A 12,675-nucleotide genomic window follows, 5' to 3' on the forward strand; every position below is an offset into this window, starting at 1 on the left:
AATCAAACCATGTTTATAAAAGGTATTCAAATTTGTTTGCAGATTTTCAAGGATAACAAAATTTTCCAGAATGTTGTGGGTTTTTTTTTTCCTTTTTCTTTTTAAAAACAATAGGGGGGGTCTATAGAAAATATAGATTCTGTGTCTGAATGTCTTCACTCTTTGCATCCCCTATTAGGTTTATATCACAAATAAACTAATTCTCAAAGGTATAGAGGGAAAATAAAGAAAAGGTCAAGAAGACCCATTCTTTTCCTTCCTGGATTTTTTTTTCCAGTCTTCTAGGCACAAATATCAGATTTTGTTTTAATGGGAAAAGTCAATATTAGTTTAACAGGCACTTAAAGTGAAATGGTCTGATGAAACAGGCTCGGTGATGAATGATACTCAAGAGTTGCTTAGGATATGGATATACAATTGAACATTTTACTTGTGACCTATGCTTTTCACAAAATTAGACCAAAGTTGAAATTGTATATACTTTTTTTAAATACCAGAATATTAGACTTGGGTCCATGACACAGAAGTAGCGCCAAGGAGGAGCTGCTTTTGTAAATTTAAAAATGAAGCATGAAATGGGAGACTAGAGCCCTATTCATCAGAGGTGAAAGAAAAAGTCAAGAAGTAGTTATTAAGCTGGTGCAAAGTAACCTACATTCAGCTTGGCAAAAACATTTGCACTCTGAAAGACATGTGGTTAGCTTTGTCAAGGCAAAAAGACAATGCATTTTTTTCTTAATGAAACTATGCACTTTGCCTTAAGTTAATGTGGGTCATTGCTGTGAGAAAAAACTTCTTTCTGCCTTTTCTGCCAGACCTTTCAAAAACATTTTCCTACCCGAGCCACTTTGGTAATATTATAGGATTCATTCTGCATCATGGAAAAAAATGGGTCATGAACCCAAACATTCTAAATTAAAGAACCTCAACATGTGCTATAGGATTGCCCCATAGTTCACAGAAAATGTCCAGCCAAGAAAAACCTTTGGCAGTTTTAGAAAACTAGCAGAGTTTGCAGTCTGTGAAAAGTCCCAAAGTGCTTGCTAAAGCCATCTAGAAACATTTTGGATGGAACCATGGAATTTTTTTTCCCTAGAGTGTCCACCACTGAAGAGTTTTCTCAGTCTCCTGTAATGCAAGGTCTGTAGGAGAAAGCTGGAGGGAGTTCTAAAACAAAGCAGCACAAAGCAACACAGTTGGTTTGATTTCATCTAAAAATGGTAGCTCACAATGTATCATAAAGAAACTTCTGAAGGGTACTTTACATGACATCATGGGATCATATCACTTACCATATTTTTCGGAGTATAAGATGTACCCAAGTGTAAGACATACCAAGATTTTGAAGAGGCAAATTTAAAAAAAAACGTTTTTGCACTCTGCAGACCTCCCAAAAATGACCCATTTTTTTGTCAAAAAAAAAAGGGGCATGCATAGCACTTAAGAGGCTTTTAGAATGCTGCTGGGGGCTCATTTTTCGTTCATTTCTGCTCTCCCCAGCCTCCTAAAAGCTATGCACAGCCATTTTTTTGTAAAGGGGATGGGTTTTCAGGAGGCAAAAAATGCTGTATTCAGTGTATAAGATGTATCTAGATTTTCACCCTCTTTTTTGAGGGGCAAGGGTGCGTCTTATACTCCGAAAAATATAATAGTTTCTACAATCTGTCCTGCATTATTTTGTGCATACCTCAGTGCATATGTGTCACCTTCCTGCAAGAGGGGCATTCGTTGCCGATTGCTTCCAGGTACCATTCAAGGTGCTGGTTGTCACTTTTAAAGCTCTTAATGGCTTGGGATCAGGTTTTCTGAAGGATCGTCTCTTGCCAGTCACATCCATCTGTGTTCTGACCCAGCTCCCCAAACATAACAAACCCTCTATAGTTGAAGCAATGATTCCTTTATTAGGAGTTCCAACAGGCCCAGCCAAAAGTTTCTCTTTCACCACAGGCTAACAAGTCTGTCTGGCAAAAAGATGAATAGTTGTCTGCCACACCTATTCATCTCTGCCCCCTGCCTTTTATGGCCAGAGATAGGATAGGGCTGCACTAGCAGCGGTAGCTCTTCCTTCCCAAGGATCAACCCATAGATTTCCACTTCTCTCCTCTCCTCTGCCTTCTGCACATCTGCAGGGCAGGCACTGGACCCAGCTGTTCCTCCTCTTCCTCATCAGCCACCAACAGGCATGAGGACTGTTGACTCTCCATCTGAGGGCTGACAGACGGCCCAGGCTCTGCCTCTGTCTTTCTGCCAGCCCCCTCTTCCTCCCTTGGAGCTCTGAGGTTGCCTTGACCCTGACTCCCACGTCTCCTCCTCATTTGATTTGGCTGCTGGGTGCCAACAGGCTACAACAATCCGACTCACTAGAGTGGAGAGGCAAGGAATCTTGAGGGTCCTATCCCCTAAGGAGGTACATATGGCAGGACCCAGAAGAAGGGACTTTTCTGTGGTGGGTGCCTCCCTCTGGAACAACATCCTTCTAAAAATTAGACTAGCTCCTAATCTGACACTCTTTCAGAAGGCCTTCAAGACACGGTTCTGCCAGTGGGTCTGGGGAACCCAGGGTGGGATGGAACCCATTAAATGGCTGGTATTAGTGTGTGTTGTCGCTGGAGTGTGTGAGGGGTTGTTATTATTTTTGTTGTTGTTGTTTCTTTTATATTCTATTTTTACTTCCTGTAAGCCGTCTTCACTCGCCAGGAGTGAGTAGGCGGCAATATAAATTTTCCAAATAAATAAATAAGGGTGGAAGTGCCACAGGGGTATTGATGAAGTTCTGGGAGACCCAGACTAGGTCATACATGAGTTGCAAGAGGGGAATTCAGTGATGTGGAGCAAGTTCAGATAGCTCAGATAATGAGGACACATATAAATGAAAGGAAGCAGGGGAAATAAGGCATGGAATGAGCACATGTGTGTGTGTGAGCACTAGAAGGCTGAGAAAGAGGTTATAGGATGCATGTGAGTGAGGCATGTGACAGGTAAGGGAGACTTACCCAAACAACTTGCATCCCTCTCCTTCTAATTTTTTTTACAACTGAAAATGCAAAAAACTTTCTTTTAATCATTTATGGCAATAAAAAAAAACTATTTGTGTAATTGCTGTAGAGCTGAATCAAAGTAATGCTGCTAAAGCACCAGGTCTTTGTTTTTAAGAGTCTGATCAGAATTCATAGGCTTAATTAACAGAATATTTTTTTGTCTTGCAGTGTTTAATTAGAACTTTCACTTTCCTCTTTAACTGTTATCCAAATTCATCTGAAGACAATAGGTACAAAGCAAAAACTTTCACATTTCTTAGAATACTAATACTAATGTAGTGTTGAAAACTTCCAGTAGTTTTAAAAAAATGGGCCAATATTCGTGTTTTTATTGTTTTCCATAGGAAATACCTAACTGACATATAGGAATAATGCATCATTAGTCATCAATAAGAACAGTCATATCCAATGTTTCCTTTGAGATTAGCTGTCTGCAAGAAAGCTTACAAACTTTTTTGAGTAGTTATCAGCATGTGGAAGAAAGACAGAGGAAATCTTTCATTCTTCAACTTTTAATCCACAATGTGACTCTCAAATGTCCAGCTTTTGAGACCTCAACACAGCCTGAGCAGTTAAAAACCAGTTAATGGCAAGAAGTAAGCATATTCCCACTTTGGTGTGGCAAACCAAAATCACTTAATTCTGACTCCTAACAAATAAATAACAGGAAAATTCAACAAATATAGCCTGGAAAAAAATGAAATGCACTATTTATTGCCAATCATCTCCACAGATTTGCATTTGTATTATCTTTTCATCCAACTTTTTCAAGAGAAAAAAATACATTCCAAAAAAAAAACCCCACTATTATTCATCACCTTGATTGCTTAGTTTTAGGTTTTTAAATAAAAAAAATCTTGGTGGGCTGTCAATTTTCCCTCATAAACTTATGAAAGAGCTTCAGATGGAGCAATGTTGGAAGTTTTTATTGAGTTAGGGATGCTGGATCTACTAACAGTTGCTCTCCCTCCAGGTGGGAGATGGAAGGGGTGCATGGGTATTTCCAGAGGTGGTATTCAGCCGGTTGTTACCGGTTCTGGCAAACCAGTAGCAGAACTTTTGAGTAGTTCGGAGAACCAGCAAATATCACCTATGATTGGCCCCACTCCCATCTATTCACTGCCTCCCAAGTCCCAGCCAATCAGAGTCCCAGCTGATCAGATGGGTCTTTTTTTGTTGCCCTGCACAGAACAGAGCTGGAAAGCAGGTTAGTGGGGTGGGGACTGAATGGAGATTTTACAGTATCCTTCCCCCAGGAATGGGGTGGAAATGGAGATTTTACAGTATCCTTTCCTTGGATTGAGGAGGGAATGGGAATTTTGCAATATCATTCCCCTGTCATGCCCACCAAGCCATGCCATGCCCACAGAACTGGTAGTAAAAAAAAATTGAATCACACCACTGGCTATTTCATAGTTAACTTGTTACTGTTTGTTATTTCTTACCCTGGTTGGCCAGTTTGTGGAAATGTTTGTGGATGGAGAATAGCTGTTGGCCTGGGATTGGAAGGCAGAAGCCTTCTTGATACCTGAACTCCATTTTATAAGAGGTAGATTTTGCTTGTGCGTAGAAGGAATGTATGACAGGGAAGTTAAAAACAAGCAATAACATGACAGTAGTGATGGTTAAGGAAGGAGCAGCATGGTGTCTTAGTGGTGAAGATGCTCCCCTCCCCTCAGAAGGCTGAGAATTTAATACTAGATAGCAGCAGATATTTCTCTTTCAGTACACAAAGAAAAAAATATCTGGTACAAACTCTGCATAGGTGCCAGGAAGGAGGAGCCGAGGTGGCGCAGTGGTTAAATGCAGCACTGCAGGCTATTTCAGCTGACTGCAGTTCAGCAGTTTGGCTGTTCAAATCCCACCAGGCTCAAGGTTGACTCAGCCTTCCATCCTTCCGAGGTGGGTAAAATGAGGACCCAGAATTGTTGTTGGGGGCAATATGCTGACTCTGTAAACCGCTTAGAGAGGGCTGAAAGCCCTATGAAGCGGTATATAAGCCTAACTATTGCTAACTATTGCTATTGCTAAATGTTCAGCTCTACTTAATTGCTCTGATTCTAGCCCAATTAAGGAACTACAGGATTGCAAAAAGAAAAAAAAGTTATGGTTAAGGGAGCTGTGCCGGGAACTGGAAGTGGGAGAGGCTGTTTGTGTGGCTTCAGTGTTTAGTAAAGGTTTTGCACTCCAGCTAAGTGTATTCAACCTTTTCATTGGACTTAGCCAAGTGTATTCAACCTTGGTCAGTGGACTTAGATGGCATTGCCAAATCAGTCATTTATGATTTAATGGGTTTCAAGGATATAAATAAGCACAACGTAGCCAATAAAGACATACATGCATAAATAAATATGACCAAGAGTAATTGAGAGTGGTAAAACATCTGAAAAAAAGAAACAAAAACTTAACATTTTAAAAATAAAACAACTGGTTTAAATAACCTCAAAGAACCATGAAATCACGGTTCTTAGGTTGAACTATTAGGAGAAGTAATCAAGAATCATTCTCATTGGAAATAAAACCCAAAATTGCAAGTTTACCAAAATTGAGTCCATTCATCTATGTGTGTTCTAAGAAATCTATGTTTCAGGACCTTTTTACATTGAAGTAGAATATTCTTTTTTTTCTTCAAGTTACCTTTACATTTAATTAAGAGAAAAGGGCTGCATAGTTGAAATGCAAATATAACTGCCCCTTATTAACATATAGTTTCATGGGGAAAAACAATATAGTTTTTTCTACTTCTGTAGTCCAAATAACAAACATGTTAATAGGTACCAATGACCAACAGTGCTAGTTCTTAAAACCAGTAAGAAGACCAACATAAGGGTTCCACATCTGTTTTTAGTGAAATCTATTCCTGCCTGTGGTATTTAAAATCTAAGGAACTCCTGTTATTGTTCAATTAGAATCCCAAAGGAGTAAAATGTTAATCAAATCCATAACATGTAAGGATTTTATTATTGTACTTTCAATACATTCCTTTTAAAATGCTGGCAGATTTTTTTCCTCTGGCAGCAATAATTAAATTTTTAAAACACATTTAGTCTGTACATTTAGAACCAGTAGTTATATTTCAGAAACATTGTATTTAAATAACCTCAATAATTTAGAAGTCTTCAAGCAAAACCTGTATGTTTGTAAACATAGTTAGCACCTTCTATTTCTTGAGTTTTGAATTGCCTTGTTACTGCTTCTTTTTTTTAGCAATTCCTAGTCATGATATTTACTTATCCACATTTCCTTCAAAAGGAATATAATCTGGAACAAAATTATATAAAAATCGAAAATTAACTGCTTGTATGACTGCATGTGCTCTACTCACGCAGAGGAATCTCAAAGTACACAAAAATGGCAAGAGAATGCATTACTTATTATGTTGAATATTATACTGAATTGAACACGTAAGAGTGTATAAGAACTACTCCTGTGGTCAGATTTGCGTATGAAATCAAAATAGTTGTTCTAAATTTCCATTTTATACATACAGATCACTAAGTCATGTTGATGCATGCTTGAAGATTCCAGTCTAATTATAAAGATGTTTGCTTATAACCCACTTTTCAACCAGTATTTTTCTGGGCAGTTTACAGAAAGTTCAGCAAAAACAATCCACGTTTCAAAATAAAATAAAATAACTATTTATTTAACCAAAAGTAAAGACAGATTTTCGGCAGGGCTGAAGTAGTAATGGTTGTAGTAAACACTGAATGAAGTGCATAGAAAAAAATCTTAAATATATTCAGAGTTATAGTAGTGAAATGGTAACCATATTCATTGATTAAAAGATGGATGAATGAATGGATGGATGGATGGATGGATAGGAGGAATAGGTTGATGGGAGGAGAAAGAGGAAAAAGAGAGGCTAACTTTACTATTGAGTAATAATTCTAGCCATTATGATCAACACTTTTGGAGACATGTGTAAATATACATATTCACTATACATATATGTATGGGATATGTTTTGAAATATGAACAAAATAAAAAGGCATCCTCTGGAATTTCACATATCAATATTGTGCTAGTAACTAATGAACTTTTTAAAAGATATCGTCAAACCAAGAGGATGCTGAACTAACAAAGGAAAAAGGGAAACAATGTTTTGCAGATGTGTTTACAGGTTACGGCTGGGTAGCAGACCAGTGTCAAATAAAGCTGAAACCAGATGTTTAAGTACTTTTCCTTGCATCAAGAATGGTTCCCATTGCTCTTAAAAAGAAACTCAAGAGAGAACTTAAGCAAGGAAACACATGGAAAAACTGGTGAACATAAATGCTAAATTCTGAGGTGGCAGAGAGAGAGAAAATTAACTCATTACAAGTTTGTTTTATTGCTTGAGATTTAACTCATGGGGGACCATTGTCACTTTCTTACATTACAGAATAGGACACATTTGTCTAAAGCCCATTTTATTTTATTCCCCTATATCACATTCCGATCACTAGCAATCAAAGCCAAATAAGGAAAAGAGCAATAGTCAACACTTGCTTTTCTAGATTATTGTTTGAATGAAAACATCAAAACATCTACAGTCATTATCATCATCTCTTAAAGTTGATGTGCACATATGCCCTGAAAATCCTGACATATTAATGCTTGACCCTAAAAACACTTCTAAAGAGATGTAGACCTTGAATCTAATAAGATGCAGGTTCAGCTTCTTATGTGCTGGATAGAAATGTTCAGTATATGTAAGTTGTGTATTTGATAACACACAGGCTGTTGAAAGTATAAATCAAATGCAGGCATGCTACTAGTAGAACAGGAACTTAGAACTCCAAATAAAATAAAATAAAAGCTGGTACCATCACAGAAATGTTTATCTACCCATATTGGCTCCAACATTGGCACAAGTGACTCCAAGTGAGAAAGCTGTCTGGGTAGGCAAGGAATGCATTTGGAATGAAATTGAAAATATTATTTTTTTTTGCATTGAAAGAAATAATAACCAAAACCCCAGGCTTATCCTGAAAGTGTCACTTCCCATCTACATGCAGTCAAATAAGTTAGCCAGGGGAAACTGGTCAAATTGATCAGCTGATAATGAAAGAAGGTGATTGATTTGGTTTTACCAAAACCAATGGTGGGTTCCTACCACTTCAGACCAGTTTGGCAGCCTCAGTCACTGGAACCGGCAGCAATCCAGGCCTGCCATGCCCCTGAACCAGTTCTCCAGGCGGTGCCATAGGCATCGCCATCTTGGTTTTTTTGCTTCTGCGCATACGCAGATCAATTTTTATTGCTCTGTGCATGTGTGCACAGCGTGCATCAAGAGCAGGCGGGTGGCGCATCCACAAGCAACCGGCAGTAGAGACTGCTGGAACCCACCCCTGACCCAAACCCTTAAGCTATTCCAGCTACAGAAAAGAGTCTATTGTGAGAGAAGTACTCCAGAGCTATTTACAGATAGTCCTCAACTTATAATCATTCATTTAGTGACCATTCAAAGTTACAGCAGCAATAGAAAATGTGACTTATGACTGTTTTTACACTTAAAATCTTTCCAGCATCCCCATGGACACATGATCAAAATTTAGGTGCTTGGCAACTGACTCATATTTATGACAGTTGGCCATAAATGTGTCCCATGGTCATGTGATCACCTTCTACAGCCTTCTGACAAGCAAAATCAATGGGGAAGCCAGATTCACTTAACAACTGTGTTATTAACTTTACAACTGCAGTGATTCACTTAACAACTGTGGCAAACTTCATGTACAAATGTCTCGCTAAGCAATATAAATTTTCAGTTGTGGTTGTAAGTCAACAACTACCTCTATTTATTTAATTTATGTAATCATATTAGCTATATGACCGGCGATATAAAACAACAGAACAATTTCTATATAAGAAAAATAAGCTAAAAATATTTATCTATCGCTACAATGGTCACTTCCATCAACAACAATCAACGCAGCCATTGCATAAGAAGCACCACAGTTATTGTACCTTGGATAATAGTAAAATAATAAATAAATATACTCTGCCTTTCTGCTATAGGTGATAGAGCCATTTCCATGAGCATAATAATATCCATTCTTTCACTAAACTTAAACAAGTTTGAATAAACATTTAGAAAACCCTCTCAGACAAAGAGAATTACAACTGAGTCACTCAAATCACTTCAGAGGTTTATTTTTTCAGAAGGATTCATTCCATGTCTATTGATGACTCAGCATATCACATGAGGTTCTAATGTTGCTTAATTCGTCATGTGAAATCAGCCACTCTAATTTGTAAACCAAAGTGTATTCCAAATCCATCCAATTGCATTTTATTCCATAAATATAGTTAAACAAAACCATAGTTTAGTACAATATATAAACTCAGCCAATCATCTTCATAGACTTCAGCTGTATAGTTATAATTTAATGCAAATTTAGGAACAGGAAACAGGAATATAAAGGTTTTTGGACAAAAGTCAACACATAAACAAATTATTTGCTTTAAGAACAATGCATTCAGTAATTTTGGCACACAATCTTGTAAAATGAGCAGGACATGTGTATTCCCGAATATATATTCTATTGTTTGGAGAAGTATTCCAAAGGACATACTTTGCAAGCAGAATTTATGATAGGCAAATTTTTGGTGAAAGGCTAAAGGAACAAGTGATATAAAAGTTGGTAGTTAACTGCTACAAGTCAGAGTAGACTAAGGTGGGCAGCCCTTTGAAAACAAAAGGCACATTTTGACTTTTGAAGAAATCACATAAGCTGTCAACTGCTGGCAAGGAGTTTTGCCCAGTCACAAATACGTAGCAACAAATGCAAAACATTCATTCACAATAACAATATATAAAATTTATATGCCGCCTGATTTACAGAAACTCTGGGTAATTTGCAACTATTGCTGTAATTATGGAAAAAGCTAACTGGTTACATTGCTCCTTACCACTTTATCTTTGCTCCTCCCACCCTCCAAACACATGGGAACTCTTTCAAGCAAAGTGCTGGCTTGCAGCCACCTGCCGTTATTATTTTACAGGGATTACGAAATTAGAGGCTAGCATTTTTTATTTTCCATTAAAAGAAGTCTTAAAAATAAAATCAGATGGGTTGCAAAGCTTGGCACGTTTCAAATGAGTTGGCTGAATTATATTGCTTGCTAGTATATTAAAAAATATTCAAGACCTACAATCAAGAGGCAAAGCAATGAGTTATGGCCACAAATGTCTTGGGGGAAAGCTTCTGAGTGCAAATTGATGAGCCCTTTCTCTTCTGATGAACTTAAAAAACTTAGTGTGAATGTCAGTGCATTTGAATGAATGTTGCCCCCTGATTTTTCATGGAACCCCCATTTCATAGAGGACCTGACAGATAGATTCTACATTTGGAATCCATAGCACTGAGCTGAATGTATGGATGATCTGGATGTAGTAGAGGATACTTTCATTTGCCCTTACCTAAAAAGCCCTGGAAAAGTATTATTGAACCAATTTTGTTGTTCAGGGATGGGTGGAATTGCTCTGCAGAAACAAAGGCTTTGCCCCTATTGTGCTCTCCTCATAGTAAAGCAAAATGCCTGTTGTTATCATTTCCAGGTGTGATAATAAAAAAATGAAATGACATAAACTGAATAGAACACTTGGTTTATCAAATGTGGATATGTAGGGAGATTAAATAAATTGATTGTGAATTTTTGTACTCAAAGCAATATTTTAGAGGAAAGAAATCCTAGAAAATGGCTTTACCTTAGCTGCACCTTATTACCAGAGGTTGTTGTAAAATAGTACTGGATATATGTTCCTAAAATCAAAAAGAGAGCGAGAAAGAGAAAGAAAAAACAAACATTCACTCAAAATTTTCATTGCCTGTCCCTCAGGCACATGTACAAGATGTTTAGATAAGCTCTCCTATAAACGCCAATCTAAACAACTGCCAGAAAAGAAATATAAACTTGCTGTAAAAAATTGTATGTCATTCACCAGCCAACTTATATATGAAAGTGTCTGTGTGTGTGTCTGTGTCTGTGTGTGTGTGTCTGTCTGTCTGTCTGTGTGTGTGTGTGTGTGTTTCTGCCTGCTATGGAAACAAACATTTGTACAGATATTAAGGTAGGATGTCATATGACAAACTGCAATTATTTTTAGAAAATCATTTTCTAAATGGATTTTTCTTGGAAATCTTTCTAGAAAAATCCTTCCCACCTCAGTGCATATCAATGTTCATTTTCCCATCAATTGCAAAATGATAAATATTAAAAGAATAGGGTGTTGTTTCATAAATTGAATGGAAAAGGAAGTGAAATCCACTTGGGAGCATCTGCAATAGTATATCAAAAAATCAATTCAGAAGCACTTTGGAGCTCACATGAGCAAAATGCACTCTGCTATTTGTTGTAACAATCAACTTCTTTAGGTTTCTACATAAACCAGAAAGCATACTGCTCATAAAGTCTCATTAATGTCTTGAAGCAGTGTTATAAACAGATAGATACATACACCTAAATATAAGAGCACATCGTCCAAATATTAGCATTGAATTAAAGGACATTAAATTGATAGCAAACAATGGTGTTACTACTTAACTTCACCAGGCTTCACTAGGCAAATAGGTAACATTTTACAGCTGATTTTCAAACAAAAAAAACCATGGGAAATTCTGGTCAACTTAGAGGATCAACCTAGCTGTTCATGTGCTCTTAGTAGATTAAAAAAAAATTACAATGGTTATCCCAAAGGTACTTTTCCAAAATGCAACTGCACTTTCTCTTGTTTTTCTTGCTTGGAAAGATTTTTATTCCCAAGAATATAAATTCTTCCATTCCTCACAATTTGATTAGAACTGAAGATGCTTCTTGTATGACAAGTGAAAATTTTTCAAAGGAAAAAAACCAAGAAAGTCCAGTTGCTTTTTGGAAAAGCACCTTTGGAATAACCATGACTTGGAATCTCCATAGAATTTTACAATGGGCAGTGATTTATTTCCTTTATTTCCTTTTATCTATTCATGTTGTCTTTGTTTCATATAGCAGAAAAGTTTCTTTAATGGTAGGCAAAAGTTTTATATATCTGATTATTTATAAAAGCTGGCTTCACACATACTACTTATTGATATGACCACTTTTCAGTCATACATTTAATCAATTTCCTACTCTGTGATATTTTAAAAAAAATCCAAAGTACATTTAGAAGACTTTAGATGCTGAAGCAAAACTTTGGGTAAAAGACCTCTTGGACCATATATTTTCCATGTCTTTATTCCAATCTGATGAACCATGATTTATTGACTCAATAGAGAGATAGATCAAGGTTGACTCAGCCTTCCATCTTTCTGAAGCCAGTAAAATGAGAACCCAGATTGTGGGGGCAAGATGCTGATTCAGTAAACTGCTTAGAGAGGCTGTAAAGTACTGTGAAGCGGTATATAAGTTCAAGTGCTATTGCTATTGCTATCACAAAACTTGTTAAGCCTTAGATTACAGTATACGAAATTCAGTGTCTTAAGTTTATCAACTGTGCTAACCCTAAAATAAAGATGTCACATTATGCCTAGGGATATGCCATTATAGGTAGTCCTTACAACTCTAATGGGAGCGTTAAGCAGGGAAGTTGTTAAGTGAATTACACTCAATGTTCCAAACTATTGCTATAGTGGTTAAGCTATTCAACATGATTGTTAAATGAAGCATG

The 12,675-nt window shown here is 37.0% G+C and overlaps 1 protein-coding gene across 4 annotated transcripts in view; it reads left to right on the forward strand.

Annotated features, from left to right (window-relative positions):
• Positions 1-12,675, forward strand: part of NRP1 (neuropilin 1) — a 170,460-nt gene that overhangs the window by 85,482 nt on the left and 72,303 nt on the right. The gene's annotated exons all lie outside the window — the stretch shown is intronic.

The sequence above is a fragment of the Thamnophis sirtalis genome, unplaced genomic scaffold (assembly GCF_051295495.1).
Source record: "Thamnophis sirtalis isolate CommonGarterSnake01/CBP01778 unplaced genomic scaffold, rThaSir2_p1.2 scaffold_4, whole genome shotgun sequence".
NCBI classification, from domain to species: Eukaryota; Metazoa; Chordata; class Lepidosauria; order Squamata; family Natricidae; genus Thamnophis; species Thamnophis sirtalis.